Here is a 26,539-nt window from a genome sequence, read left to right on the forward strand (position 1 = left end):
TTGATAGATCACACGACAATATTCATAGATAATTCATAAAAAGATTCAGATATACACATGTTCAGTATGTTTATGCAACCAAATGATTGAGATCACAGCCAATATCATCCATGGATGAGCTTTAATTACCTAGGGTACAGACTGGTAAATGGTGTTTAGTTGGAGGTACTTCTTACTAAAATTAATGCTTGTACGAGTAAACTTTCGAGTACATAAGAGGCAACACAGACAATCTGAACTGTGCTTGTAGGTTTATCCTCAAATAGTAGCCTCGTGCCGAGGGAGGTTTGAGAAACTTGGCCACTACTTTCATCCAACTAGTTTACTGGCTCATCTTGGTCCTGTAGCTCGCCAAAATTCTACATTGCAGACAAGAAAGGAGGCGGTTGAGAAAATGAACCACCCAAATTTTTTGTGCAGTTCAACTGAAATGGAGCATCCCTGGCGTGCCGACTGATTATGTACCAGATGAATATATGCGTCAACCAACTTGTCTGGAATGTTTAGACTCCATGCCATACAGTTCGCTACCATATGTGCCGATAACCAAAAGGCACAAGTTGGGACCAAAGACTGGACTACATTTTTATGGGCTATGCGCCAAGCAAAATTTTTGACGTTCACTCTCCTAATACTTAGAGAATGACAACTGGTTGACGCCGGTTGACACTCGAATGAATATAGGCACTTCTTCTTGTCAACATCGATGCTTATCTGAGTGAACTTTGGAGTACATAGCAGCAGCATAAGTACTTTTCCATCTGATCTTTTTGTGCAGTTCTACTGAAATCACCCAATGTAATGATTTGCCTGCGAGTTCACGCTCCAAGTTACACCTTTATGAAATTGGCAAACAGTAGAAAAATACCAAATTACCAATACATATGACAAGCACAATAATCAGGATAAAGACCAGTACCAACCTGTGTGAGGTAGCATAACAATTACTATTTCCTTTGATTGGAAGCCGAGATAAGCCAAGCGACTAACAGCAAAGGAATGAAGCAAGCCGAGATTAGCGACTGGCAGGAAAGGAAGGAAGTTGTTGAGGCAATGAAGCACCCAAAGTTTTTGTGCAGTTCCACCAAAATCGAGCATCCCTGTTGGCACATATATTGAGAGAGTGAGATTACTGTAATAGCGGGACTAGTTGATGAAACATGCACTAACAAATAGAAGAACCCTCATTATCTTGATGGGTAAAGTTAGCAACATAGTCTTGCTTAAAGAGGTGTATTAGTTTATTTAATCATTGCCAATTAGCTCAACACTCAAAGCATTGCCATCTATCATTGGTTGCAAAACTTTAACGTGCAAAGATAAATGAGTTTCTCATGAAAGTAGCACGATAAAAATAGAGATGACAACAAACTAATATGGATGAAGGCCTTAGGCCGGTACCAACATGAGCAAAAAAGATTATTCATGTAGTACCAGAAGAGATCATAAAGCACTCACTGGAATCATCAATAGTATATATTTTTGTGCACTTCAAATGTATGGTTGAAATCACTCTTGTTTACCGGCACTGAGATTATATCGAAAGATTATCAATAACTTCCAGCACAATTAAAGCACTGGTTGGGATACAGTTCATTGTATTATCCTGTGTAGTTCCACTAAAATGTATGATTGGCACAACATGATCCCTGTCTGCACAAGTAGGAACAAGGTGAAACCTTCATTATCTTAGCGAGAAAGGATAGAAAGACATTAGCATATTAATCTAATAGTAGCATCAAATTCATCATGGACAATACGCAGAAGTGGAAGGGTGCTACCTCTTGAGCATGCGTTGGTTTTCCCTTGAAGAGGAAAGGGTGATGCAGCAAAGCAGCGTAAGTATTTCCCCCAGTTTTTGAGAACCAAGGTATCAATCCAGTTGGAAACTACACGCAAATCGCCTAGTACCTGCACAAACAAATAAGAACCTTGCAACCAACGCGATAAAGGGGTTGTCAATCCCTTCATGGCCACTTGCAAAAGTGAGATCTGATAAAGATAATAAGATAAATATTTTTGGTATTTTTGTTGTATAGATTGGAAAGTAAAGATTGCAAAATAAATAGTAATCTGGAATTGTAGATCAGAAACTTATATGATGTAAAGTAGACCCAGGGGCCATAGGTTTCACTAGTGGCTTCTCTCAAAATAGCATATATTACGATGGGTGAACAAATTACTGCCGAGCAATTGATAGAAAAGCGCATAGTTATGACAATATCTAGGCATGATCATAAACATAGGCATCACGCCGTGTCAAGTAGACCAAAACGATTCTGCATCTACTACTATTACTCCACACATCGACCGCTATCCAGCATGCATCTAGAGTATTAAGTTCATATGAACAGAGTAACACGTTAGGCAAGATGACATGATGTAGAGGGATAAACTCAAGTAATATGATATGAACCCCATCTTTTTATCCTCGATGGAAACAATACAATACGTGTCAATTCCCTTTCTGTCACTGGGGTCGAGCACCGCAAGATTGAACCTAAAGCTAAGCACTTCTCCCATTGCAAGAAAGATCAATCTAGTGGGCCAAACCAAACTGATAATTCGAAGAGACTTGCAAAGATATCAAATCATGCATATAAGAATTCAAAGAAGAATCAAATATTGTTCATAGATAAACTTGATCATAAACCCACAATTCATCGGATCTCGGCAAACACACCGCAAAAAGGATTACATCGAATAGATCTCCAAGAACATCAAGGAGAACTTTGTATTGAAGATCAAAGAGAGAGAAGAAGCCATCTAGCTAATAACTACGGACCCGAAGGTCTGTGGTAAACTACTCACACATCATCGGAGAGGCTATGGTGTTGATGTAGAAGCCCTCCGTGATCAAATCCCCCTCCGGCAGATCGCCGAAAAAGGTCCCCAGATGGGATCTCATGGGTACAGAAGGTTGCGGCAGTGGAAAAGTGGTTTCGTGGCTCCCCTGGATGTTTTCAGGGTATAAGAGTATATATAGGCGAAAGAAGTAGGTCGGTGGAGCTACGAGGGGCCCACGAGGGTGGGGGCGCGTCTGCCCCCCTGGGCGCGCCGCCCTACCTCGTGGCCGCCTCGTTGCTTCCTTGACCTCCACTTCAAGTCTCGTGGATTGCATTTGTTCCAAAAAAGATCCTCGCAAAGGTTTCATTCCATTTGGATTCCGCTTGATATTCCTTTTCTGCGAAACACTGAAATAGGAAAAAAAACAATTTGCAATGGGCCTTCGGTTAATAGGTTAGTCCCAAAAATAATATAAAAGTTCATAATAAAGCCCATTAAACATCCAAAACACATAACATAATAGCATGGAACAATCAAAAATATAGATACATTGGAGACGTATCAAGCATCCCCAAGCTTAATTCCTGCTCGTCCTCGGGTACGTAAATGATAAAAACAGAATTTTTGATGTGGAATTCTACCTAACATAATTTTCAATGTAATTTTCTTTATTGTGGCATGAATATTCAGATTGTAAGTGCATCTAGTGCCACCCCTAGTTGGTTTTGGAGTATTGACGACAAACCTAGTTGAGGGACTAATGTGTTTATGAGAATTGCAGGATAACATAGGTAGAAGTCCCTCATTGATTCGGTTTTCCTACCAGAGATGACCCCTAAAAATGTATGAAGACATTGAAGTCAAAGGTGGTATATGAAGATATTCACATTGAAGACTATGACAAGAGAAGACACCACATGAAGCCTATGGAGCTCGAAGACTTAGATCTTTCGTAGTTCTCTTTCTTTTGTGTTGAGTCATAGGAACCACCGTACTGTTAAGTGGGGTCCAAGAGAACCAGTCAGAATGACTGAAGTGATGCCTAACCAAAACCTATGTCTTCGAGTGAAGACTATGAGAGCGAATCTTGTCCAGAGTCGGACAAGTCAGCTTTGCTTGCAAGCCCAAGTAAAGTTGCCGTGTGAGTTTGAAATCTGACCGTTGGAACACGTGTCAGTTCCTTAGTGACCCAGGGTCATTTCGGACAAATCAGGTCGGGTTGCCAAGTGGCTATAAATAGCCCACCCCCCACAACCATAAACGGTTGGCTGCTCAGATTGAGAGTACGGCTTTTGTCGTTTGAGAGCAACCCACCTCGAAGCCTTTGAGAGAGAATTCCTTGCGAGGATAAAGCCCTAACCACCCAGAGCCAAAGAGAATTGGGCATCACTTAAGTCTTCTTGTCTGTGTGATCTGAAGACTTATTACACTTGAGGACTGTGCATCCTTCAGCCGGTTAGGCGTCGCGTTATGAGCATACAAGAGACATTGTGGATTGCCGGTGAACGAAGTCTGTGAAGGTTTGGGAGTCTACCTTGAAGACTTACCAGAGTGATTGGGTGAGGTCTGTGTGACCTTAGTTCAAGGGGAATACGGTGAGGACTGGGTGTCCGGGACTGTGTGTCCTAAGGTTTAAATACCTAGCCGCCCCAACCAGACATACAATTGTGACAGCAACTGGAACTGGTCCAACAAATCATTGTCTTCATCGAGTCACTGTATTCATCTTCCCTTCCCTTTACTTACTGTTACTCCTTGTGAAGTCATTGTATGTTTGCACTATCTTTTGTCTTCACTGAGTGACTGTGTGTTCTGTCTGGCTTCACAATATCTTCCTACCTGATCCTTACTACATTGCTCCTATTAGTCATTGTGCTTTCACTCTATTGAATACTTGACTATGGGTTGCCTAGTGTAGTCTACCTTGCGCTGCAGGGTATTAGGTTTATTTCTATCGTTTGTCTTCATAACTCCCACGTTATGAAGACTTTCATAAAAATCGCCTATTCACCCCCCTCTAGTCGATATAACGCACTTTCAATTGGTATCAGAGCAAGGTGCTCCCTTGTTCTGTGTGATTCGGTTTAACCACCTGGAGTTTTAGCTATGTCGACTACAGGGATAATTAAAGTCTCCGCTGCGTGCCCCGTCTTCGATGGAACTGAATATCCCTACTGGAAGAATAAGATGCGCATGCATCTTGAAGCCATTGACGTCGACCTATGGTATGTCGTCGAGAACGGCGTTCCCAAGGCTGGAGAAGGTGTCACTGCTGCTGATGTCAAGAAATTCGTTCAACTGGACTCTACTGCCAAAAATATCATATGTGGTCATCTGACCAAAGGACAGTATGGCCATGTGAGTGCTTTGAAAACATCTAAGCTGGTCTGGGACTGGCTCTCCAAGGTCAATGAAGGCATCTCAACCCAGAGAGATCAGAGAATCAGTGTCCTTCGCAACCTCTTCAACCGCTTCAAGCGAAATGACAATGAGAATGTCCAGCTCACATTTGACCGACTCACTGACATCACAAATGAGCTTCAAGCCCTCGGCGCTACTGAGATCACCAAACATGAAGTCGTCAAGACACTACTGAGATCACTTGACAGTTCATTTGACACCCTAGCCCTGATGATTCAAGAACGTCCTGATTTCAAGACACTCGATCCGTCTGACATACTTGAGAGGCTCAACACACATGAGTTTCAGCTTTCTGAGAAAAGAGATATCTACGGTCCAAACTATGGGCAAACTCGTGCTTTGAAGGCAAAAGTTGTCTCCTCATCTGAAGAAGAATCTGACAGCAGTTCTGATGATCCTGAAGACATTGGAAGGGAACTTGCTATGCTTGTCAAGAAGTTCCAAAAATTCACCAAGAAGAAAGGCTTCAGAAAGTCTTCCCGATCAAGCTCAAGGAATGATGAAGTTTCTGCTCATGACTACAAGAAGAAAACATGTCACAAGTGCAAGAAACATGGCCACTTCATCTCTGAGTGTCCACAGTGGGACAATGAGAACAAAAAGAAGAAGAAGAGCAAGGAATATGACTCTGCCGACAAGAAGAAGAAGAAATACTCAAAGTCTTCTTCCAAGTCTTCATCAAAGTCTTCATCACACAAGAAGAGCTCATCTGGCAAGGCACGTGCGTTTGTTGGCAAGGAAATGGATTCAGAGGAGGAGTCTGTTTCTAAGGAGGTGGAGGTGGAGTCTGAGGAGGAGTCCGATTCAGGCGTCGCAAGTCTGGCTACAACATACGTTGCCAAGTCCATCTTCAACACTGAAGACAATGACTTCATCACCGACACCGATGCAAATGACAAGGACTACTCCGCTTCTACCTACTGCTTCATGGCACGCGGTGCCAAGGTAAACTCACGCACTACCCACTATCAAACATCTAGTGACGATGACTCTGATTGTGGTTCAAAACCAAACTACAAAACACTTGCTAAAATTGCAACTGAACAACAGAAAGCTATGGAACATATTCAAAAACTGTTAGACAGAAGCGATGATCTGTTAGGTGCTGAAATGACTCGATCTGAATCCTTAATTGAAGACATAAAAAATCTTCACGTTAAGTATCAGGAACTTGAAAGTCGTCATGAAACTCTCTCAACAACTCATGAAAAGCTTTCCTATGATTATCTTCAAAGGAAGCAAGATCTTGAGAAATTGAGAGCGGCTCATGAAGATCTTCAAAAGGAAAGCGAATCACTTCGCGCCAAACAGATCAGTCCCGCTCAGGAAGGATTTGAACCACCATGTCTTAAATGCATTGAGCGTGATAATGCTACTTCTGTTGCTGAATGTTCTACTGCTACTACTGTTGCAATATCTTCAACTGTTGATGTGGTAACTAACCCCTCTGCTGAGGATACCACTACTATTGTTGATGAGAATGCTAGGTTGAAGACATTGCTTGAAACAGGGATGTACAAAATTCTTAAAGGGCATCAGACACTATGTGATGTCCTCAAAAAGCAGATTCTGAACCGAAACCCGAGGAAAGAGGGTGTTGGGTTCGTAAGGAAAATGAATGCTGATGGCTCTTACTGGAAACCTGAGCAGTACCCCAAAACCATGTGGGTTGCTGCAAAGGAACCTTCGGCAGATCCATCCAATCTATCTGGCTTCACTTGTGCTAACCCCATTATCATTGATGAATCCTTTGATGCAAACTATATACTGTTTAAGAATCAGAATGGTGAAGTGTTTGCCAGGTACATTGGTACTAACTGCAGGAATGGACCGCCTATGAAGAAGATCTGGGTTCCGAAAAGGTGTCTGGAGAATCTTCCTGTGAATGTCATCATGACACCTCACGTGAAGAAGACAAACCTCAGACCAAAGGCTTCATACGGTCCAAAGGCTTCATACAGACAGAGGACTCACCTGAGTCGCACTAACGCAAATGTTTTGCAGGGAAACCATACTCAGGCATATGAATATGAGAGCGGTTCATCAAACCGCCATGTTCATAAGACCAAGAACTATTCTGCTTATTCTTATGAGTACTATTGTCCGCCTGCAAGACTATTTGCTAGGGCTCTAAAGCCAAAATTCTCAGATGCTGCACTTAGACTTATTGCTTCTAAGCCACCCTTGAAGATGTGGGTGGCTAAGAAAGCTTAACTCTCTTTTGCAGGGAAGGGTCTCCAGCAGAAAACCAAAATCATCTGACACTATTGCTGGGGACCTTAAACATCTTGTAGGGCGCAAGATCAAATGCCCGAATGGTCTTACTATGTACTTCGTTCCTGAATCGCTTGCTACTCTTCCTATTAGTCCTAGTCTGGATCTAAGCTTTCATAACCCACTGGTTCGTCAAATGTTTTTGCTTCACAATGCTCTTGGTGAAGCCTATCCCCCTAACTGCACTGTAGGGTACGACACCAGCGTCTTCAGAATGGATTATTGATAGTGGGTGTACAAATCACATGACTGGCAAAAGAAGTCTTCTTATGGACTCAACCTTACGTCCATCCGACAAGAGCCACATCACATTTGCTGACACTGGTAAAAGTAAGGTATTGGGTCTAGGTAGAGTTGCAATCTCAACGGATCAACACATGGACAAAGTCATGCTTGTTGAATCCCTTGGCTTCAACTTAATGTCTGTCTCAATGCTTTGCGATTTGAACATGATCGTAATATTTGGAAAATATCGTTGCCTTGTACTAATGGAATCTGACAAGTCTCTAGTATTTGAAGGGTATCGAAAAGATGATTTGTACGTGGTAGATTTCTCAGCAGGACCACAGCTTGCCGTATGTCTTCTAGCAAAAGCTTCAGAATGTTGGCTCTGGCATTGGAGGCTTGGGCATGCTGGCATGAGGAACCTCCACACCCTGGCAAAGAAGAAGCATGTCATAGGCATCGAGGGCGTCAAGTTCAAGAAAGATCACTTATGCGGTGCCTGTGAAGCAGGGAAGATGACGAGGGCCAAACATCCTTCGAAGACAATCATGACCACTACTCGACCCTTCGAACTGCTTCACATGGATCTTTTCGGTCCCACTCATTACTCAACTCTTACTACTATTGCTTGCCTCTATGGCTTTGTTATTGTTGATGATTATTCTAGATACACTTGGGTGCACATAATCCTTTACAAGATTGAAGTGCAGGATGTCTTCAGACGCTTCACAAATCGAGCTATGAACAATTATGGCGCCAAGATAAAGCACATCAGAAGTGACAATGGCACTGAATTCAAGAACACTGGCCTTGATACATATCTTGATACCTTGGGCATCACACATGAATTCTCAGCCCCGTACACGCCACAGCAGAATGGCGTCGTCGAACGCAAGAACAGAACACTCATTGAGATGGCCAGAATGATGCTAGATGAATACAAGACCCCAAGAAAATTCTGGCCTGAAGCCATTGATACTGCATGCCATACAATCAATCGTGTTTATCTTCACAAGCTTCTGAACAAGACATCTTATGAGCTCCTTACTGGCAAGAAGCCAAATGTCAGTTACTTTAGAGTATTTGGCGCAAGGTGCTAGATCAAGGACCCACATCACACCTCAAAGTTTGCACCAAAAGCACATGAGGGTTTTATGCTTGGATATGGAAAGGATTCACACTCCTACAGAGTCTTCAATCTCTTTCATTACAAAGTGGTTGAAACAGTGGATGTGCGGTTCGATGAGACCAACGGTTCACAAAGAGAGCAACTGCCAAATGTGCTAGATGAAGTTCCATCTAGTGAATCAATCAAGCTAATGGGAACTGGAGAAATACCTTCTGAAGCTCATCCTGAAGAAGAACTTATCATCTCAGCACCTGATCAACATGAAGACAATGCTCAGCCTGAAGACATTCCTTCTAACAACGACAATGATCAGCAAGAGCAAAATCTTCGCCCTGTACATCCTGGCATTGCCAATGAAGTGCAGATTGAAAGAATAATTGATAGCATCAATGCACCCGGTCCACTCACTCGTTCAAGGGCAACTCAGCTAGCAAATTTCTGTGGGCACTTCGCATTCGTCTCAATAACAGAACCCAAGAAAGTTGAAGAAGCCTTCATGGAACCTGAATGGATTCAAGCTATGCAAGAAGAGCTTCAACAGTTTGAGCTGAATAATGTATGGGAACTAGTTAAGCGTCCTGATCCACGGAAGCACAATATAATAGGCACCAAATGGATATACCGCAAGAAGCAAGATGAGCATGGTCAAGTTGTCAGAAACAAAGCTCGTCTCATTGCTCAAGGATATACTCAAGTGGAAGGCATTGACTTCGATGAAACATTTGCTCATGTGGCTAGACTTGAAGCCGTACGCATACTGCTGGCCTATGCAAATCATCATAACATACTTCTATATCAAATGGATGTGAAGAGTGCTTTTCTCAATGGCAATATTGAAGAAGAAGTGTATGTTGCACAACCGCCTGGCTTTGAAGATCCAAAACATCCTGACATGGTATACAAGCTCAACAAGGCACTGTATGGCCTCAAACAAGCCCCTCAGGCCTGGTATGACACACTCAAATACTTCCTGAAGAGCAAAGGCTTCATAGCTGGTTCCCTAGACCCCACTCTCTTCACGAAGACATATGATGGTGAACTGTTTGTGTGCCAAATATATGTGGATGACATTATCTTGGCTGCACCAATCAGAAGTACAGTGAAGAGTTTGGATATATGATGCAAGAGCAATAGCAGATGTCCATGATGGGATAGCTGAAGTTCTTCCTCGGTCTTCAAATACGACAACAACGCAACGGCATCTTCATATCTCAAGAGAAGTATCTCAAAGATTGCCTGAAGAAGTTTGGTATGCAAGACTGCAAAGGCTTCACAACACCAATGCCAGCCAAACATCATCTGGGTCCCGACGACAATGGTAAAGAGTTCAATCAAAAGGTATACCGCTCCATGATTGGTTCTTTACTTTATCTATGTGCATCTAGGCCATATATTATGCTTAGTGTTTGCATGTGTGCTCGATTTCAAGCGGCACCAAAGGAGTCGCATCACTTAGCTGTGAAGCGAATTCTTCGATATTTGGCTCACACCCCAACTCTAGGATTATGGTATCCAAAGGGCTCAGAGTTTGATCTGGTTGGATTCTCGGATGCTGATTATGCTGGTGATAAAGTTGATCGCAAGTCTACATCAGGCACATGTCACTTTCTAGGACGATCACTTGTATGTTGGTCTTCAAAGAAGCAAAACTGTGTATCTCTCTCCACTGCTGAATCTGAATACATTGCTACTGGATCTTGCTGCGCTCAGCTTCTGTGGATGAAGCAAACACTCAAGGACTATGGCATTCATCTGAAGCAAGTGCCACTTTACTGCGACAACGAAAGCACCATCAAGATTGCCAACAACCCAGTTCAGCACTCGAAGACAAAAGCACATTGAAATTCGTCATCACTTTCTCAGAGATCATGTTGTGAAGGAAGATATTGATATCATACACGTCAACACTGAAGAGCAATTGGCAGATATCTTCACCAAGCCCTTGGATGAGAAGAGATTTTGCAAGTTACGGTGTGAGCTAAATATCCTGGAATCCTCAAATGTCCTGTGATCAGGCACACATCCTAACCCTTATGCATATTGATGACTTAGATGTGCAACACACGAAGTAAAGTATATGTTCAATCAATGAAGACATACATTCTAAGTGTGAAAACATTAATGTGGAATTTGACTTCGGAGCGCCACGATAATTGTGCGCCGTGTCTGGGTCTAATACTTCCTATACGGTGGGTAACGCCACCACCCAACGTTCTATTTTTGAAGTGTTTCACTCATGGCGTTACCTTGCAATGTCTTCACATTTGGTTTGGCTTCGATCTCAACATATCTTCATGATTATCTTCACTATGTTGATTATATAGATATATATATATATATTAGTGTTATGTCCTCTACAGCATTCACTTATAGCTATGTCTTCTTGTTGAATCTTTTGAACTAAGTGAATGTGATCGGACCCTAACCTCTCTATGTTTTCTATCTCTCCAAATCATATGCATTCTATTGAAACTGTCGAATGTCTTCTCTACGTCCTTGTCAGCAGAAGATAAAGAGACAACCATTAAGTCCGTTTTCAATGCTCATTCCTCCACATGAAACCCGGAGAAGTAGGAACGACCACCCGACAATCCAGGCATGCGTGGGACGTGGAACAAACCCCAAAATTCCGCATAATGGCCACGTGTTGCTCAGATGCGAATCGCCAGGGGCACCTGTGTAATAGCGCAGTGCCGCCCATGTACCTATAAATACACACTTCACAGCGGTCATTATCTCTTCTTCCACTCTCGCACGAACCCTAGCGCCACCGCTAGCCCTCGACGACGCCGGCGACGAAGTGCTTCGCTGTCGTAACCTCTCCGACGCCGTCTTCACGCCGACTGCGGACATCGTCCTCTCCGCCGTCGCCGTAGGTGTCCTCCGTCGCCAAGTTAGGGCACGGAAGATCGAACTGCTCGGCCTCATCTTCCACTCCATCTAGCAGTTCTTAGTGTGGTAAATAAAACTTCCTTTTTACAGCACCGTTGATCCTATGGATTTGTCACTTTCTACCACAAGCAGTTTCTATTCACACAAGTTAGATCTCTCTCATTCTGCATCTCATAACATGCCTAGTATATTCACTTATGCTTCACAAAGTAGTTAGATTCCTCACTTGTACTGATCTGTGGATTCGTACAAATCTGGAACCAACTCCTTATCTATGAGTGAATGTCTTCGCACGATGAGGTCAATGTCTTCTAAACTGATTTATCTTCAAAATTTTCTGAGAATGCATATGACCTCTTCCCCTTCCCTCGCACCTTAATGCTGTCACAGGTACATGTCCGTGGGAGAATCCTTTGGTTCTCATAGTCTGCATTCATTTGCAGAATTCTTACAGCATCACATAAATTCTCCCGAAGCCAGTTCCTGTTGGTCCAGCAAGCGAAAACCTTTGAAGCCTTTGAACGTGTTGAAGCCTTTCAGGTTAAAGTTTATGGCTTCAGAGAAATCAGTAAGGAAGGGTGGCAGAAAGCGTCGTGGAGAAACATCCAGAGATCTGCCAGATGAACTCTCAGAACTGTACAAGACAGATCCTGAAGAGGATTACAATCAGCGCAAGACCCAAATCCAATGGATTCGAAGATATTGGGCAGAACAATGGTTCAAATACCGATTTGTAACCCAGGAATATGCTGAGAAAAATGCCATCAAGAGACCATGGGGAGACATCCTATACAAGAATATTCTACCCAGGTCCAGAGATGAAGCCATTGCACAAGGCTTCTATCCCTGCATGGTCCGTGGGCCACAGCCTGCTGATGCACACCCATCGGCACTACTATGGTGTCATGACGACCATCTGTTCAAGCGCAACTTCCAGTTTGCCCAGAACTCAGTGAAGCAGAACAAGAAGACTTTGGGGTTAGACTTCAACCCTGGTCCCTCAGCACCAAGGGCAGATGGCACACGAGATGCAGAACCCAATGTCATCGGTCCTTTCTACAACCTTGAAGGCCTCATCACCCATATCTTGGTTCAAGGGACTGTAGTGAATGAGCCTGCCGCTGACGCTGAATCAGATGAAGCGCATGCAGCGCTGAAGACAAAGAAGCTGAAGAAGCCTAAAGCTTCAAAGCCTGCCCCTTCACCAAAAATCTCCCGGGCAAAGCCACTGGCAACTGCACCTCCTGAAGACAGTGTGCAGTCCGAAGACTTATCTCGCATCTCCAAGCCCCAGAAGGCCAAGATGCCTCTGCCACACACCGGCCAAGAGCTAACTGCTGCTGCCATTTTGCGCAATGACGCCATCGATCTGTCAAGTGATGAAGATCTTGCAGATGACGCTCTTGAGCAACTCATCAAGAGCAAAGAAGAAGCAGAAATCTTCAATGATCTGCCTCTCTTTGATGTAACCATCATCCACAACTTAATTGACGAGTGGTTTGACACGCCAAACATCAGCTTTGAAGATCTACAGCTACCCATTGGCCTCAGTGTCGCCTTCCAAGGCGTCATTGCTTCAGAGCTAGCTGTCGCCCAGCGCATTGTTGAACTGAAGCAAAAGATTGACTATGAAAAGGCTCAGTTCAAGAAGCATATGGCCAAGCTCAGCGTGCAAGAAGTGAAGAACTTCAGGATCATGATGCACAAGCTAAAGGAAGCCTTTCTAAAGAAGCGTGCAGAAGCTCAGGGTTCGCGTGAGCGCATGAAGACTCTGGCTGACAGATGTGTGCAAGCCTATAATGGGGCTGAGAAGCGCAAGGCCCTTGGGCGTCCTGGCATCGACCCCAGGATGGCTGCAAAGAAGAAGAAGAAGCCCGCTACGGCAGAACCCGACGCACCAAGGCAGGAAGCAGTTCTGATTGTCTTCCCAACTAGAATGGCTGGCTCAAAGCCAAAAAGCCGGTCAACCGCTTCAGACCTCAAGAAGACGAGGACTGCTGAGGCTGAAGCCAGGAAGAGGAAACATCCTGAAGCCTCTCCTACAGCCCCCTCCAAGAAGAAGAGGAAGACCAAGAAAGATCGGGCTGCTCCCACAGAGCCTTTGATAGTTGAACCTATTTTTATGGTCTATCCTGAAGCTGAATGCCAACTGACAATCCATGAGCCTGCTTCCACAGAGGCTCATGAAGCTGAAGACTTTCCAGCAGCTGATCCCATCGCTGCTGAAGACATTGGTCAACATGACCATGTAGAAGATGGTGCGGTCCTTCCTCAGCTTGAGAACAGCGAACTCATCAGCATTGGTCGTCCGCTGATGCCAATTGCATAGGATGCTTCATGGGCAGATCGCCCTCAAGAGGAAGAAGACTATGAGGCCCAGCCCACTCCAACTCCACAAGTGTCGCCCGCGTTGCACAGGCTTCGCAAAGGTCCAAGGCCTCAAGTCTCTGCTGAAGACAACCCGGCTGCATCAGCCACGGAAGAAGAAGTCCCACAAGTTCCAACTCCCCTGTCCCACCAAGAAGCAGTTCTCAAGGAGAACGTGCTTGTGACCGACCCTCCAGCTCGTCAGGTGGAGGATGAAAATCTTGAGGCTGCCACAACCACCAATGAAGCTAATGTGGAGTCCTCCCCAACAAAAGCATCTGAAGACAGCGAAGCCACTGATCCCGCCACTTCTGTTCCTGAGTCTACTGCCGGTCCCCAGTTCGACTATCATGTTGAGCACAGGCCTCAGGTACAGAAGTCAATCCCAAGATTGCCAAGGTTCCCAGGTCCTGCATCAGCACCTGGCTCCTTCAATATCAATGGCTTCAGAGCAGGCAACACATTCTTCGATAGCTCCAGGAACCCCTACTCAAGGGAAAGGATATCATCTGATCGGTTCTGGAGCTATCCGCAGCGAAGCTATTACTCATGCATTCTTTACAACCAAGGTCGCATCTTCCTACATAAGCGCCTTGACATTGAAGCTATAGCTGGTCTGCCCTGTCTGGAAGAAGCTTTGGATTGCTTCAAGGAAGTTGGACTCCTGCCATTCGTTACTGACCAAGAGCATTGGAATGAAGAGTTGCTGCTCCAATTCTATGCCACACTTCACATCCGTGGATATAGCAGTGATCCGAAGACTTGGGTCCTGGAGTGGATGACTGGCAACGTTCATCATGAAGCTAAAGCCTTTGACATCATTGAGCTCACTAGTTTGCCCACTCCTGGCGATCTCTACGAGCATGGCTGTCAGCTGCATAGTGAAGCTATTGAGAGCATCTTTCAGAAGCCTGAACCTGATATGAGTCAGATGCTCAGCATGATGAAGCCATTGCCCCAAGATGCTGCTTATCCCATGGAGTTCTTTGTTGAAGACCTTGAGTATCTGCCAAGAACCATTTATCACATCATCAGGTGAACTCTCTGGCCCATCAAAGGGCACTCTCCAAATGCCAAGCTTGAGGGTGCAATGAAGACTTTGATCTTCTATATTCTTCATGGAAAATGCTTCAATGCACAGGACTTCTTCATTTGCCAACTTGCTGCATCAGGCTCTGATCTGTTTGGCTTGAAGTTCTACGCCCCATGGGTAATGCGGCTAATCAAACTTCACTTCGATATCTCATATCAGCCATATGCTCGCAATCATCGGATTTTTCTGCCTGATGTGGATATCTCTATTGAAGCCATCTATCCTGAGCCTGCCAAGGAACCTCTAAGTCTTCAGAATGCAGAGCATCAGAGTTTCTCTCAGAACATTGAAGGAGTTGAAGCAGTCACTCGGGTGTATCCTTTGGCTGGCACTACACGTGCACCACACCCTGCTTCCACTGAAGCCACTGATAGTACAACTGCTCCAAGACCCAAGAAGCGCACTCGTGTTCTCAACGACCGAGAGCTTCTTGTGGCTCTTCATCAGAAACAGGATAGGCATCATGACTGGCTGAATCGTCAGATGAAAAGCCTCTTGGTGGATGTTAATCGCATTCGCAATCTTGCCACCAAGAATGCTTTCGTTGCCCATGAAACCTGTCGCCGCACATGGAAAGGGCTAATGATGATGTGTTCTGAAGATGATCTTCAAGAGGATGGCTTCACTGAGCGATTCAAGTTTGACTCCACACCTCCTCGAAGGGCTGTGCTGCTAGGAACTCCATCCCTTGAAGACTCTGAGTTCTCTTCCTCTGCTGCAACAGTGACTGCCAGAGTTATCGAGGATGAAGACGATGCCACTTCACCGCCACCTCCTTCAGCACGCTTCAACTCTGCTCCAAGCTCTTCAGCACCGCCAAACACCACCAATGACCCTGCTACTTCACCTACTCCGCATGGGAACGAGTAGATGCTCTATGTCTTCAAACCTTTTTGGTCCTTACTGACAAAAGGGGGAGAAGCATATGAGGTTGATAGTCTTCAAGCGGGTCCATATGGGCGGGTGCTTTATATTTTGATTCGTGCTTACAACTCTCGTTTTGCTACATTTGGTTCTTTGAGTTGTAACACTTAAACTCGATGGTCATTTGTTACTTATCTGCCACTTTGTTTTACGATGATAAATTCCGCATGTGCGACGATAAATTCCGCACTTAGATCATTCTGCAGACGTCCATTTTCCATTATGCATTGTCATTATCTTCATATACTTTCACATGCATAGTGGATTGTCATCATAAGTTGAAGTGGATCTCCACAAGTACAACCTGCCATGTGCATTTGCATTCCAAAAGCAAATTACTTATATGCACATCTTCAGGGGGAGCCCTTGCAACTTATGAAGACAATTCCTTATCCTTTACAATTTCACAGATTATATTCCCCGTTGAAAACTTCAACTAGTTTGTCATCAATCACCAAAAAGGGGGAGATTGTAAGTGCATCTAGTGCCACCCCTAGTTGGTTTTGGAGTATTGACGACAAACCTAGTTGAGGGACTAATGTGTTTATGAGAATTGCAGGATAACATAGGTAGAAGTCCCTCATTGATTTGGTTTTCCTACCAGAGATGACCCCTAAAAATGTATGAAGACATTGAAGTCAAAGGTGGTATATGAAGATATTCACATTGAAGACTATGACAAGAGAAGACACCACATGAAGCCTATGGAGCTCGAAGACTTAGATCTTTCATAGTTCTCCTTCTTTTGTGTTGAGTCATAGGAACCACCGTACTGTTAAGTGGGGTCCAAGAGAACCAGTCAGAATGACTGAAGTGATGCCTAACCAAAACCTATGTCTTCGAGTGAAGATATGAGAGCGAATCTTGTCCAGAGTCGGACAAGTCAGCTTTGCTTGCAGCCCAAGTAAAGTTGCCGTGTGAGTTTGAAATCTGACCGTTGGAACACGTGTCAGTTCCTTAGTGACCCAGGGTCATTTCGGACAAATCAGGTCGGGTTGCCAAGTGGCTATAAATAGCCCACCCCCTACAACCATAAACGGTTGGCTGCTCAGATTGAGAGTACGGCTTTTGTCGTTTGAGAGCAACCCACCTCGAAGCCTTTGAGAGAGAATTCCTTGCGAGGATAAAGCCCTAACCACCCAGAGCCAAAGAGAATTGGGCATCACTTAAGTCTTCTTGTCTGTGTGATCTGAAGACTTATTACACTTGAGGACTGTGCATCCTCCAGCTGGTTAGGCGTCGTGTTCTGAGCATCCAAGAGACATTGTGGATTGCCGGTGAACGTAGTCTGTGAAGGTTTGGGAGTCTACCTTGAAGACTTACCAGAGTGATTGGGCGAGGTCTGTGTGACCTTAGCTCAAGGGGAATACGGTGAGGACTGGGTGTCCTGAGCTGCGTGTTCAGGAATGGGTGTCCGGGACTGTGTGTCCTAAGGTTTAAATACCTAGCCACCCCAACCAAACGTACAGTTGTCACAGCAACTGGAACTGGTCCAACAAATCATTGTCTTCAACGAGTCACTGGTTTCATCTTCCCTTCCCTTTACTTACTGTTACTCCTTGTGAAGTCATTGTATGTTTGCACTATCTTTTGTCTTCACTGAGTGACTGCGTGTTCTGTCTGGCTTCACAATATCTTCCTACCTGATCCTTACTACATTGGTGCTATTAGTCATTGTGCTTTCACTCTATTGAATACTTGACTATGGCTTGCCTAGTGTAGTCTACCTTCCTCTGCAGGGTATTAGGTTTATTTCTATCGTTTGTCTTCATAACTCCCACGTTTTGAAGACTTTCATAAAAATCGCCTATTCACCCCCCCCCCCTCTAGTCGATATAATGCACTTTCACAGATCCGAAAGATTCAAGACAAAAGTTTAATATTGACATAAAAATAATAATGCTTGGAGCATGGTAACCAACCAATTATGTCTTATCAAAATAACATAGCCAGAGAAAGCTTATCCCTACAAAATCATATAGTTTGGCCATGCTTCATTTTCATCACACAATATTCTCCCATCATGCACAACCCCGATGACTAGCCAAGCAATTGTTTCGTACTTAGCCTTTCCAAGCACTTTCAATTTTCACGCAATATATGAGCGCGAGCCATGGACATAGCACTATGGGTGGAATAAGATATGATGATGGAGGTTGTGTGAGAAGACAAAAAAGCGGGAAAGTCTCACATTGACGTGGCTAATCAACAGGCTATGGAGATACCCATCAATTGATGTCAATGCAAGGAGTAGGGATTGCCATGCAACGAATGCACTAGAGCTATAAATATATGAAAGCTCAACAAAAGAAACTAAGTGGGTGTGCATCCAACTTGCTTGCTCACAAAGACCTAGGGCATTTTTTAGGAAGCCCATCGTTGGAATATACAAGCCAAGTTCTATAATGAAAAATTCCCATTAGTATATGAAAGTGACAAAATAGGAAACTCTCTATTATGAAGATCATGGTGCTAGTTTTAAGCACAAGTGTGGAAAAAGGATAGTAATATTGCCCCTTCTCTCTTTTTCTCTCATTTTTTATGGCCTCTTCTTTTTTATTGCCTCTCTCTTTTTTTCGTCCGGAGTCTCATCCCGACTTGTGGGGGAATCAAGATCTCCATCATCCTTTCCTCACATGGGACAATGCTCTAATAATGAAAGTCATCACACTTTTATTTACTTACAACTCAAGAATTACAACTCGATACTTAGAAAAAAATTATGACTCTATGTGAATGCCTCCAGTGGTGTACCGAGATATGCGATGAATCAAGAGTGACATGTATGAAAGAATTATGAAGGTGGCTTTGCCACAAATACGGTGTCAACTACATGATCATGCAAAGCAATATGACAATGATAGAGCGTGTCATAATAAACGGAACGGTGGAAAGCTGCATGGCAATATATCTCGTAATGGCTATGGAAATGCATAATAGGTAGGTATGGTGGCTGTTTTGAGGAAGATATAAGGAGGTTTATGTGTGATAGAGCATATCATATCACGGGGTTCGGATGCACCGGTGAAGTTTGCACCAACTCTCGAGGTGAGAAAGGGCAATGCACGGTATCAAAGAGGCTAGCAATGATGGAAGGGTGAGAGTGCGTATAATCCATAGAGTCAACATTAGTCATAAAGAACTCACATACTTATTGCAAACATCTACAATTAAGCAAAAACCAAGCACTACGTGCATGCTCCTAGGGGGATAGTTTGGTAGGAAAAGACCATCGCTCGTCCCCGACCGCCACTCATAAGGAGCAATCAAAGAACACCTCATGCTTCAAATTTGTCACACAACGTTTACCATACGTGCATGCTACGGGACATGCCAACTTCAACACAAGTATTTCTCAATTCCATAATTACCCAACTAGCACAATTCTAATATTACTACCTTTATATCTCAAAACAACTATCAAGAATCAAACTTCTCATCATATTTAATGCACTCTATATGAAAGTTTTTATTATACCCGTCATGGATGCCTATCATATTAGGGCCAATTTAGTAGCCAAAGAAAATTACCATGTTGTTCTAGAAGACTCTCAAAATAATATAAGTGAAGCATGAGAGATCAATAATTTTATAAAATAAAACCACCACCATGCTATAAAAAGATATAAGTGAAGTACTAGAGCAAAATTATCTAGCTCAAAAGATATAAGTGAAGCACATAGAGTATTCTAATAAATTCTGATTCATGTGTCTCTCCAAAAGGTGTGTACAGCATGGATGATTGTGGTAAACTAAAAAGCAAAGACTCAAATCATACAAGACGCTCCAGAAGGAGACTACACGCGAATCTCCTAGTACCTGCACAACCAAATAAGAACCTTGCAACCAACGCGATAAAGGGGTTATCAAGCCCTTCACGACCACTTGCAAAAGTGAGATCTGATAAAGATAATAACATGAATATTTCTGGTATTTTTGTTGTATAGATTGGAAAGTAAATATTGCAAAATAAATAGTAAACTGGAATTGTAGATCGGAAACTTATATGATGTTAAGTAGACCCGGGGGCCATAGGTTTCACTAGTGGCTTCTCTCAAGATAGCATATATTACGGTGGGTGAACAAATTACTGCCGAGCAATTGATAGAAAAGCGCATAGTTATGAGAATATCTAGGCATGATCATAAACATAGGTATCACGTTCGTGTCAAGTAGACCGAAACGATTCTGCATCTACTACTATTACTCCACAGAACGACTGTTATCCAGCATGCATCTAGAGTATTAAGTTCATAAGAACAGAGTAACGCATTAGGCAAGATGACATGATGTAGAGGGATAAACTCAAGTAATATGATATAAATACCATCTTTTATCCTCGATGGCAACAATACAATACGTGTCGGTTCCCTTTCTTTCACTGGGATCGAGCACCGCAAGATTCAACCCAAAGCTAAGCACTGCTCCCATTCAAGAAAGATCAATCTAGTAGGCCAAACCAAACTGGTAATTCAAAGAGACTTTCAAAGATATCAAATCATGCATATAAGAATTCAGAGAAGAATCAAATATTGTTCATAGATAAACTTGATCACAAACCCACAATTCATCGGATCTTGGCAAATACACCGTAAAAAGGATTACATCGAATAGATCTCCCAGAACATCAAGAAGAACTTTGTATTGAAGATCAAAGAGAGAGAAGAATACATCTAGCTAATAACTATGGACCCGAAGGTCTATGGTAAACTACTCACACATCATCGGAGAGGCTATGGTGTTGATGTATAAGCCCTTCGTGATCGAATCCCCCTCCGGCAGATCACCGGAAAAGGTCCCCAGATGGGATCTCACGGGTCCAGAAGGTTGCGGCGGTGGAAAAGTGGTTTCGTGGCTCCCTTGGATGTTTTCAGGGTATAAAAGTATATATAGGTGAAAGAAGTAGGTCGGTGGAACTACGAAGGGCCCATGAGGGTGGGGGGCGCGCCTGCCCCCTGGGCGCGCCGCCCTACCTCGTGGCCGCCTCGTTGCTTCCTTGACTCCACTCCAAGTCTCCCGGATTGCGTTTGTTCCAAAAAAGATCCTCGCGAAGGTTTCATTCCGTTTGGATTCCGTTTGATACTCCTTTTTTGCGAAAGACTGAAATAGGCAAAAAACAGCAATTTGCACTGGGGCTTCGATTAATAGGTTAGTCCCAAAAATAATATAGAAGTGCATAATAATCCCATTAAACATCCAAAACAGAGAATATAATAGCATGGAACAATCAAAAATTATAGATACATTGGAGATGTATCAAAGGGCTCCCTAGAGGATCGTCTCACATGTAAGGTAGACGTTGTCGGAGCAGTTGAATGGCCTCGACTGAGGCCTCGGCTTCAGCAATATCACCTTCGCACTATTTATTCTTCGTCTTCCTCTTCACGATCTGTTTCTCTTTCTCCTCACCAGTTGGTGAAACCAAGTACATGATTGGCCTTCTATTTCAGAATTGGTTTTGTTAGTGAGGGAGTAGAAGTGTACTATTAAACAATAGCATTATTTTCTCATGGCAGTCGCAAAATAGAAATGAACACATGCATTAAATATCATTCTTACCTAAATGAAGGTTATGGTGCCAATATGGATGATGAGGATTGGAACACAGATCTCCCTTTGTGCAGTTCCAACGAAATGAACCAACTGTTCCATTCTGACATTCCAGTTAAACAACACAAAAGTCACTTCTTTTAAGAAGTGTTTTGTGCATTGCACCAAAAGGTCACAACAGCAACTAGGTGAAACAGGTATCCCTGTTTGCACAAATAGCTACAGAGGAAACGGTCAGAGTCTCAAACAATTACAGGCAAAAAAATTTGGCTAAACTTGTCATGGCTTATAACAATGGAATGGCTTCATTTTACCAGGGGCATTAGATTAAGAACAGCTAAATATTTGGTATAAGGGCATGGGACAGTGGGTGCACCAGCAGTCTAGCACCATGTACCTAAACCGGGGCATAAAGTGGTGATTCAGAGTTTGTTGCCCCGAGAAACAAACATCCAAGAAACATATCTGGGTTGGTCCCATTTTTGTTCACTCTAGCCACCTACTCCTATGTTTTTTTGGAAATGGAGGCATGCCCCGGCCTCTGCATCATAATGATGCATGAAGCCATCTTATGTGTGGATAGCAAATCTAGTCCTTGTCATACCACTGTGTACATCGTTTCCCCTATATTTCCCTTTTCGACCAAGAGACCGGTTGGATGACTAGTCTATACTACTTTCACCCCCCATCCTTCCTGTTTGTACCAAGTCCGATGCACATACTAAATTCCCCCACCCCCACTTTATTTCTTGTTTGAACCAAGTACAAGATTTGACTCCATGAAGTAGCTTTACCTCTAACAATAGGAGAAAAAAATGTGTCGTTTGACCATCCGATCGAGAGGGGCTGAGAGGTAGAAAATGATGCACATGCAGCGATGTAGGGATCCAGGGAAGTAGAGCTATGGCGGTTTCGAAGGAAGATATACCTGAAGGTCGTCGGGATGTGGATAGGTGGGCGGCGGGAGGCTGGATCCGCCCACACTAGGGCAACGACGAAGGGTTCAGAGGACCTCCCGCGTCGGCGCTCGGCTAGAGATAATGGTGCGGCCAACAGTGGGTCTCCTCCCTCGTTGTCGACGACGGCCTAAATGCTGCCCCTCCTCCCCTTCACCGGTGGAGGGGGATACGTCCAGATCTGTAACCAGCGGTGAGGATAGAAAGACAGTGTTTTTTGAAGGGAGAAAGACAGTGTTACCACTGCTATGTTGTTTAGATTTGGAGAGGATGAGAGTGTGTGAATAGAGCAACCCTAGCAAGCAAGCGCGGAGGCTCCAGCCTATATATACGTAGTGGGGTAGTTTCCCTTTTTCCCTCCATCAAAACAATCATTTAAAATTGTGTACGTGCCAGGTCGCCTTTTTTGAGTTGTTGATTGTTTTTTGAGATAGCTACCCGCTTATTCCAAGTGGTGTTATGGTGTGCTAGGTCACACTTTGTATCGTTCAAGTCTGGTACAAGACCCTCCATTAAATGAACAACCACCCCCTCGTAAAATTTGTGAACAAGCCCATGGCTAAAATTATCGGAAACGTGGGCTGCCCCAACATGCATTATTATTTACATTTTCTATGTGGGAGTATCCTCAAAACAAAATGTGAGAGTACAATTTTTATTGGGCCCCTTTGTAGTTGGTGCTAAATTTTGACCAAAGATTTAGACGACAAATGTTAGTGCATGTTAACAAAAAATATATCGTTTGCTTAGTATTTGAACATAGTTTTCAATTATGTAATTTTTTGTGACATGCATGAACATTTGGTTAATTAAAATTATAGTCAAAATTTGGTAAGGTGCATTAAATCAACACATGCAGGTATCAAAAGGAGAGTCATGGCATGCATGCATTGTAATTAATGCATCGGTAAACGCAAATTATTGAAATATATCGAGTGCAGTGCTTTGATGTGTCGCGTCAACTCGTACAAGACCGAGAAGTTTGATTACTACGACGCCCTCTCACCTTAAGCGCACCTGCCTTTGGCTGCATGACAGGTGGGCCACCCACCTCTTGGGCCCACCTGTCATACACGCAAAGGCAGGAGCAGTAAGTCAATGAAGTTGTGTCCCTCCCTCGCCCATGAGCGTGGTGGCTGGCAGGACTAGGACAAGCTTTCGTTCGCTACACGCTCTCCGTCCCGCACGCGGTGGACATGCAGCAGTTCAATCAGTGTCAAATGGCCAGAAACATACTGTAGTACTCCTCCACTGCAGTAGTACTCCATCATTGTTTGACTTCCCGAAGAGGCGAAGAGCCAAGCGCAGACCGGATGCTCGTGTGGAAGTTTCATGTGTAGAGTAGTCTAGGATAGCATGTACCATGCCTATAAGCTCAAAATCGTTGGGTCAAATCCATGCTTTTTTATTAAAATAATCTTCTGGCCCTACCTGTCATCCTGGTGATTGTAGTTTGCACGCTCATCTGTTCAAGACAGGAATATATATTTTAATTTGTGGTGGGGTAAATGTTAGATGTTGCAGCAAATATAGAGTATACAACAAGGTATCCCTCCCGCACGCGGTGGACGGACATGCAGCAGTGGATTCGATACTGTAGAAGTAGTAGTAACACCATTGTTCATCTTCTCAAAGAGGCGAAGAGCCAAGCGCAACCCGAACATGGCAGTTGCAAACAGTCACCACAGTGTGTTTGGTTGCATTCTCATCTCAACATAGTTGTTCCCTCTTTGTGCATGCTCATGCCAGCACTCCTCTTCATGCATGCTCCTAGTATATTTGTGTTAAGCTAGTGTGGACTCATGCACCCTTCATACACCCTACCAAACATCAAAGCATCAAAGCATATGACAAGGCATCCGGGCCCGCGTGCCATCCACCAAACCACAGCGAGGTTCTACAGTCGAGACTCACTGGTCACCCCCATGTGGCCATCATGACCCTTCATATCACAAAACCCACACCTTTTTCCATTAGTGGTAAAGTGGCCTCGAAGTTGGACTGGACGAAGCAACCATCATTTCACTGGAATGCTTGTTGAAGCCCTTTCTCCCCTTTCTTGAACAAAAGCTCACTCCAAGATACTCACTTCTACCATTTTTCTTCTGTAGCGAGGAAGGAAAGGTGGGCGAATCAGTGATGCTACTATATTTTCATTCCAAGAATCTTCTTTTTGCGAAGCACCGACCGATTCTCATAGCCTATTCTTTTCCTGTTTTCATTGCGATTGTGGTTTCCTTTCGATTGCTTTTTGTTTGCCAGTTCATTGATGGACCCTGGAGCACTAGGCAAAGAGTTAACAGCGGACAACCCACTGGAGACAGCGCTCTCCAGGAAGCGAGCACCGACCAACGAGTTGACCATGTTGGTGAGCCAACCCATGGAGACAAAGAACTCCAAGAAACAAGCATTGGCCAAAGAGTTGACGACGTTGGCGGACGAACTCCTCAAAGAAAGTTGGAAGAACGGCAAGGGCCCCACCGTGCCTACCCCAAAAATTCTAATGGCCACCTATGCGAGGCTCAAGGCCGAGTTTGAGGAGATAGTCGCCGTTAAGAAGCACTATTCCCCTGGCAAGGTGATGGCCCCCGGAGGGATGGGATCCCCCGATGAGCTGCACAAGGTAAAAAATAATGGCTTGCCATAGTTGTGGTTTTTGATTATTTGCAATGTGCTTGCTAATATGTTAGGGTTGTGCAGGTGCCAGTGGACGTCCTTGATGATTCCGATGTCGCGGCCCGTCCTGTGGACAACGCCCCAGAGATCGTTTTCGATGTCGCATTCCATCCTGTTGACATCGCCCCGGAGATCGATTCGGATGCTGTTGTCAATCCTATGGATATCGCCCCAGAGATCGATTCCCATGTCGATGTCCGTGCTGTGCTCATTGCCTGAGAGATCGATGACAAGACACTACAAGAAATATGTCAACTTGTGACCTTGACTATTGGTCACTGTCGGTGTCAAAACCGGCGGATCTCGGGTAGGGGGTCCCGAACTGTGCGTCTAGGCCGGATGGTAACAAGAGGCAGGGGACACAATGTTTTACCCAGGTTTGAGCCCTCTTGATGGAGGTAAAACCCTACGTCCTGCTTGATTGATATTGATGATATGTGTAGTACAAGAGTAGATCTACCACGAGATCAAAGAGGCTAAACCCTAGAAGCTAGCCTATGGTATGATTGTTGTTACTACGGACTAAAACCCTCCGGTTTATATAGACACCAGAGAGGGCTAGGGTTACATAGAGTCGGTTACAATGGTAGGAGATCTGCATATCCGTATCGCCAAGCTTGCCTTCCACACTAAGGAAGGTCCCTTCCGGACCCGGGACGAAGTCTTCAATCTTGTATCTTCATAGTCCAGGAGTCCGGCCGAAGGTATAGTCCGGCTATCCGGACACCCCCTAATCCAGGACTCCCTCAGTAGCCCCCGAACCAGGCTTCAATGACGACGAGTCCGGCGCGCAAATTGTCTTCGGCATTGCAAGGCGGGTTCTCCTCCAAATTCCATGTACCTGTTGAATAGTGTCCGGTTTCTTGTAAATGTAGTGCTCCTTGGCTTCTACGCCCAATAATGGCCGTTTTCCACGTGTCAAACGAATATGGAAAGTCAGGGTGTTTTTTTATATTTACACCCCTAGCCGCATGAATGAGCCGCCTATTTAAGGGGATGAGGATTTAGATTGAAACCACACCTTCTCCCTTCCGCGAGTATTCATCAGAGCGTATCCGACAGAGGTCCATTCTATCATGGCCGGCCGCCACAGCTCCTCCTCTCGCCCTTCCAGCCCTCAGCCTGGAGATTGGAAGAGGTGCTCCATCCCGCACAGCGAGCTAGTGACGCTCCAGACCAAGGGATTTCTCCCCCCGGCCTATATGGTCCCAGTTCGAGCCGGACTTGCCACCTATAATGGCGGAG

Source organism: Triticum urartu, chromosome 2 (assembly GCF_003073215.2).
Source record: "Triticum urartu cultivar G1812 chromosome 2, Tu2.1, whole genome shotgun sequence".
Lineage (NCBI taxonomy): Eukaryota > Viridiplantae > Streptophyta > Magnoliopsida > Poales > Poaceae > Triticum > Triticum urartu.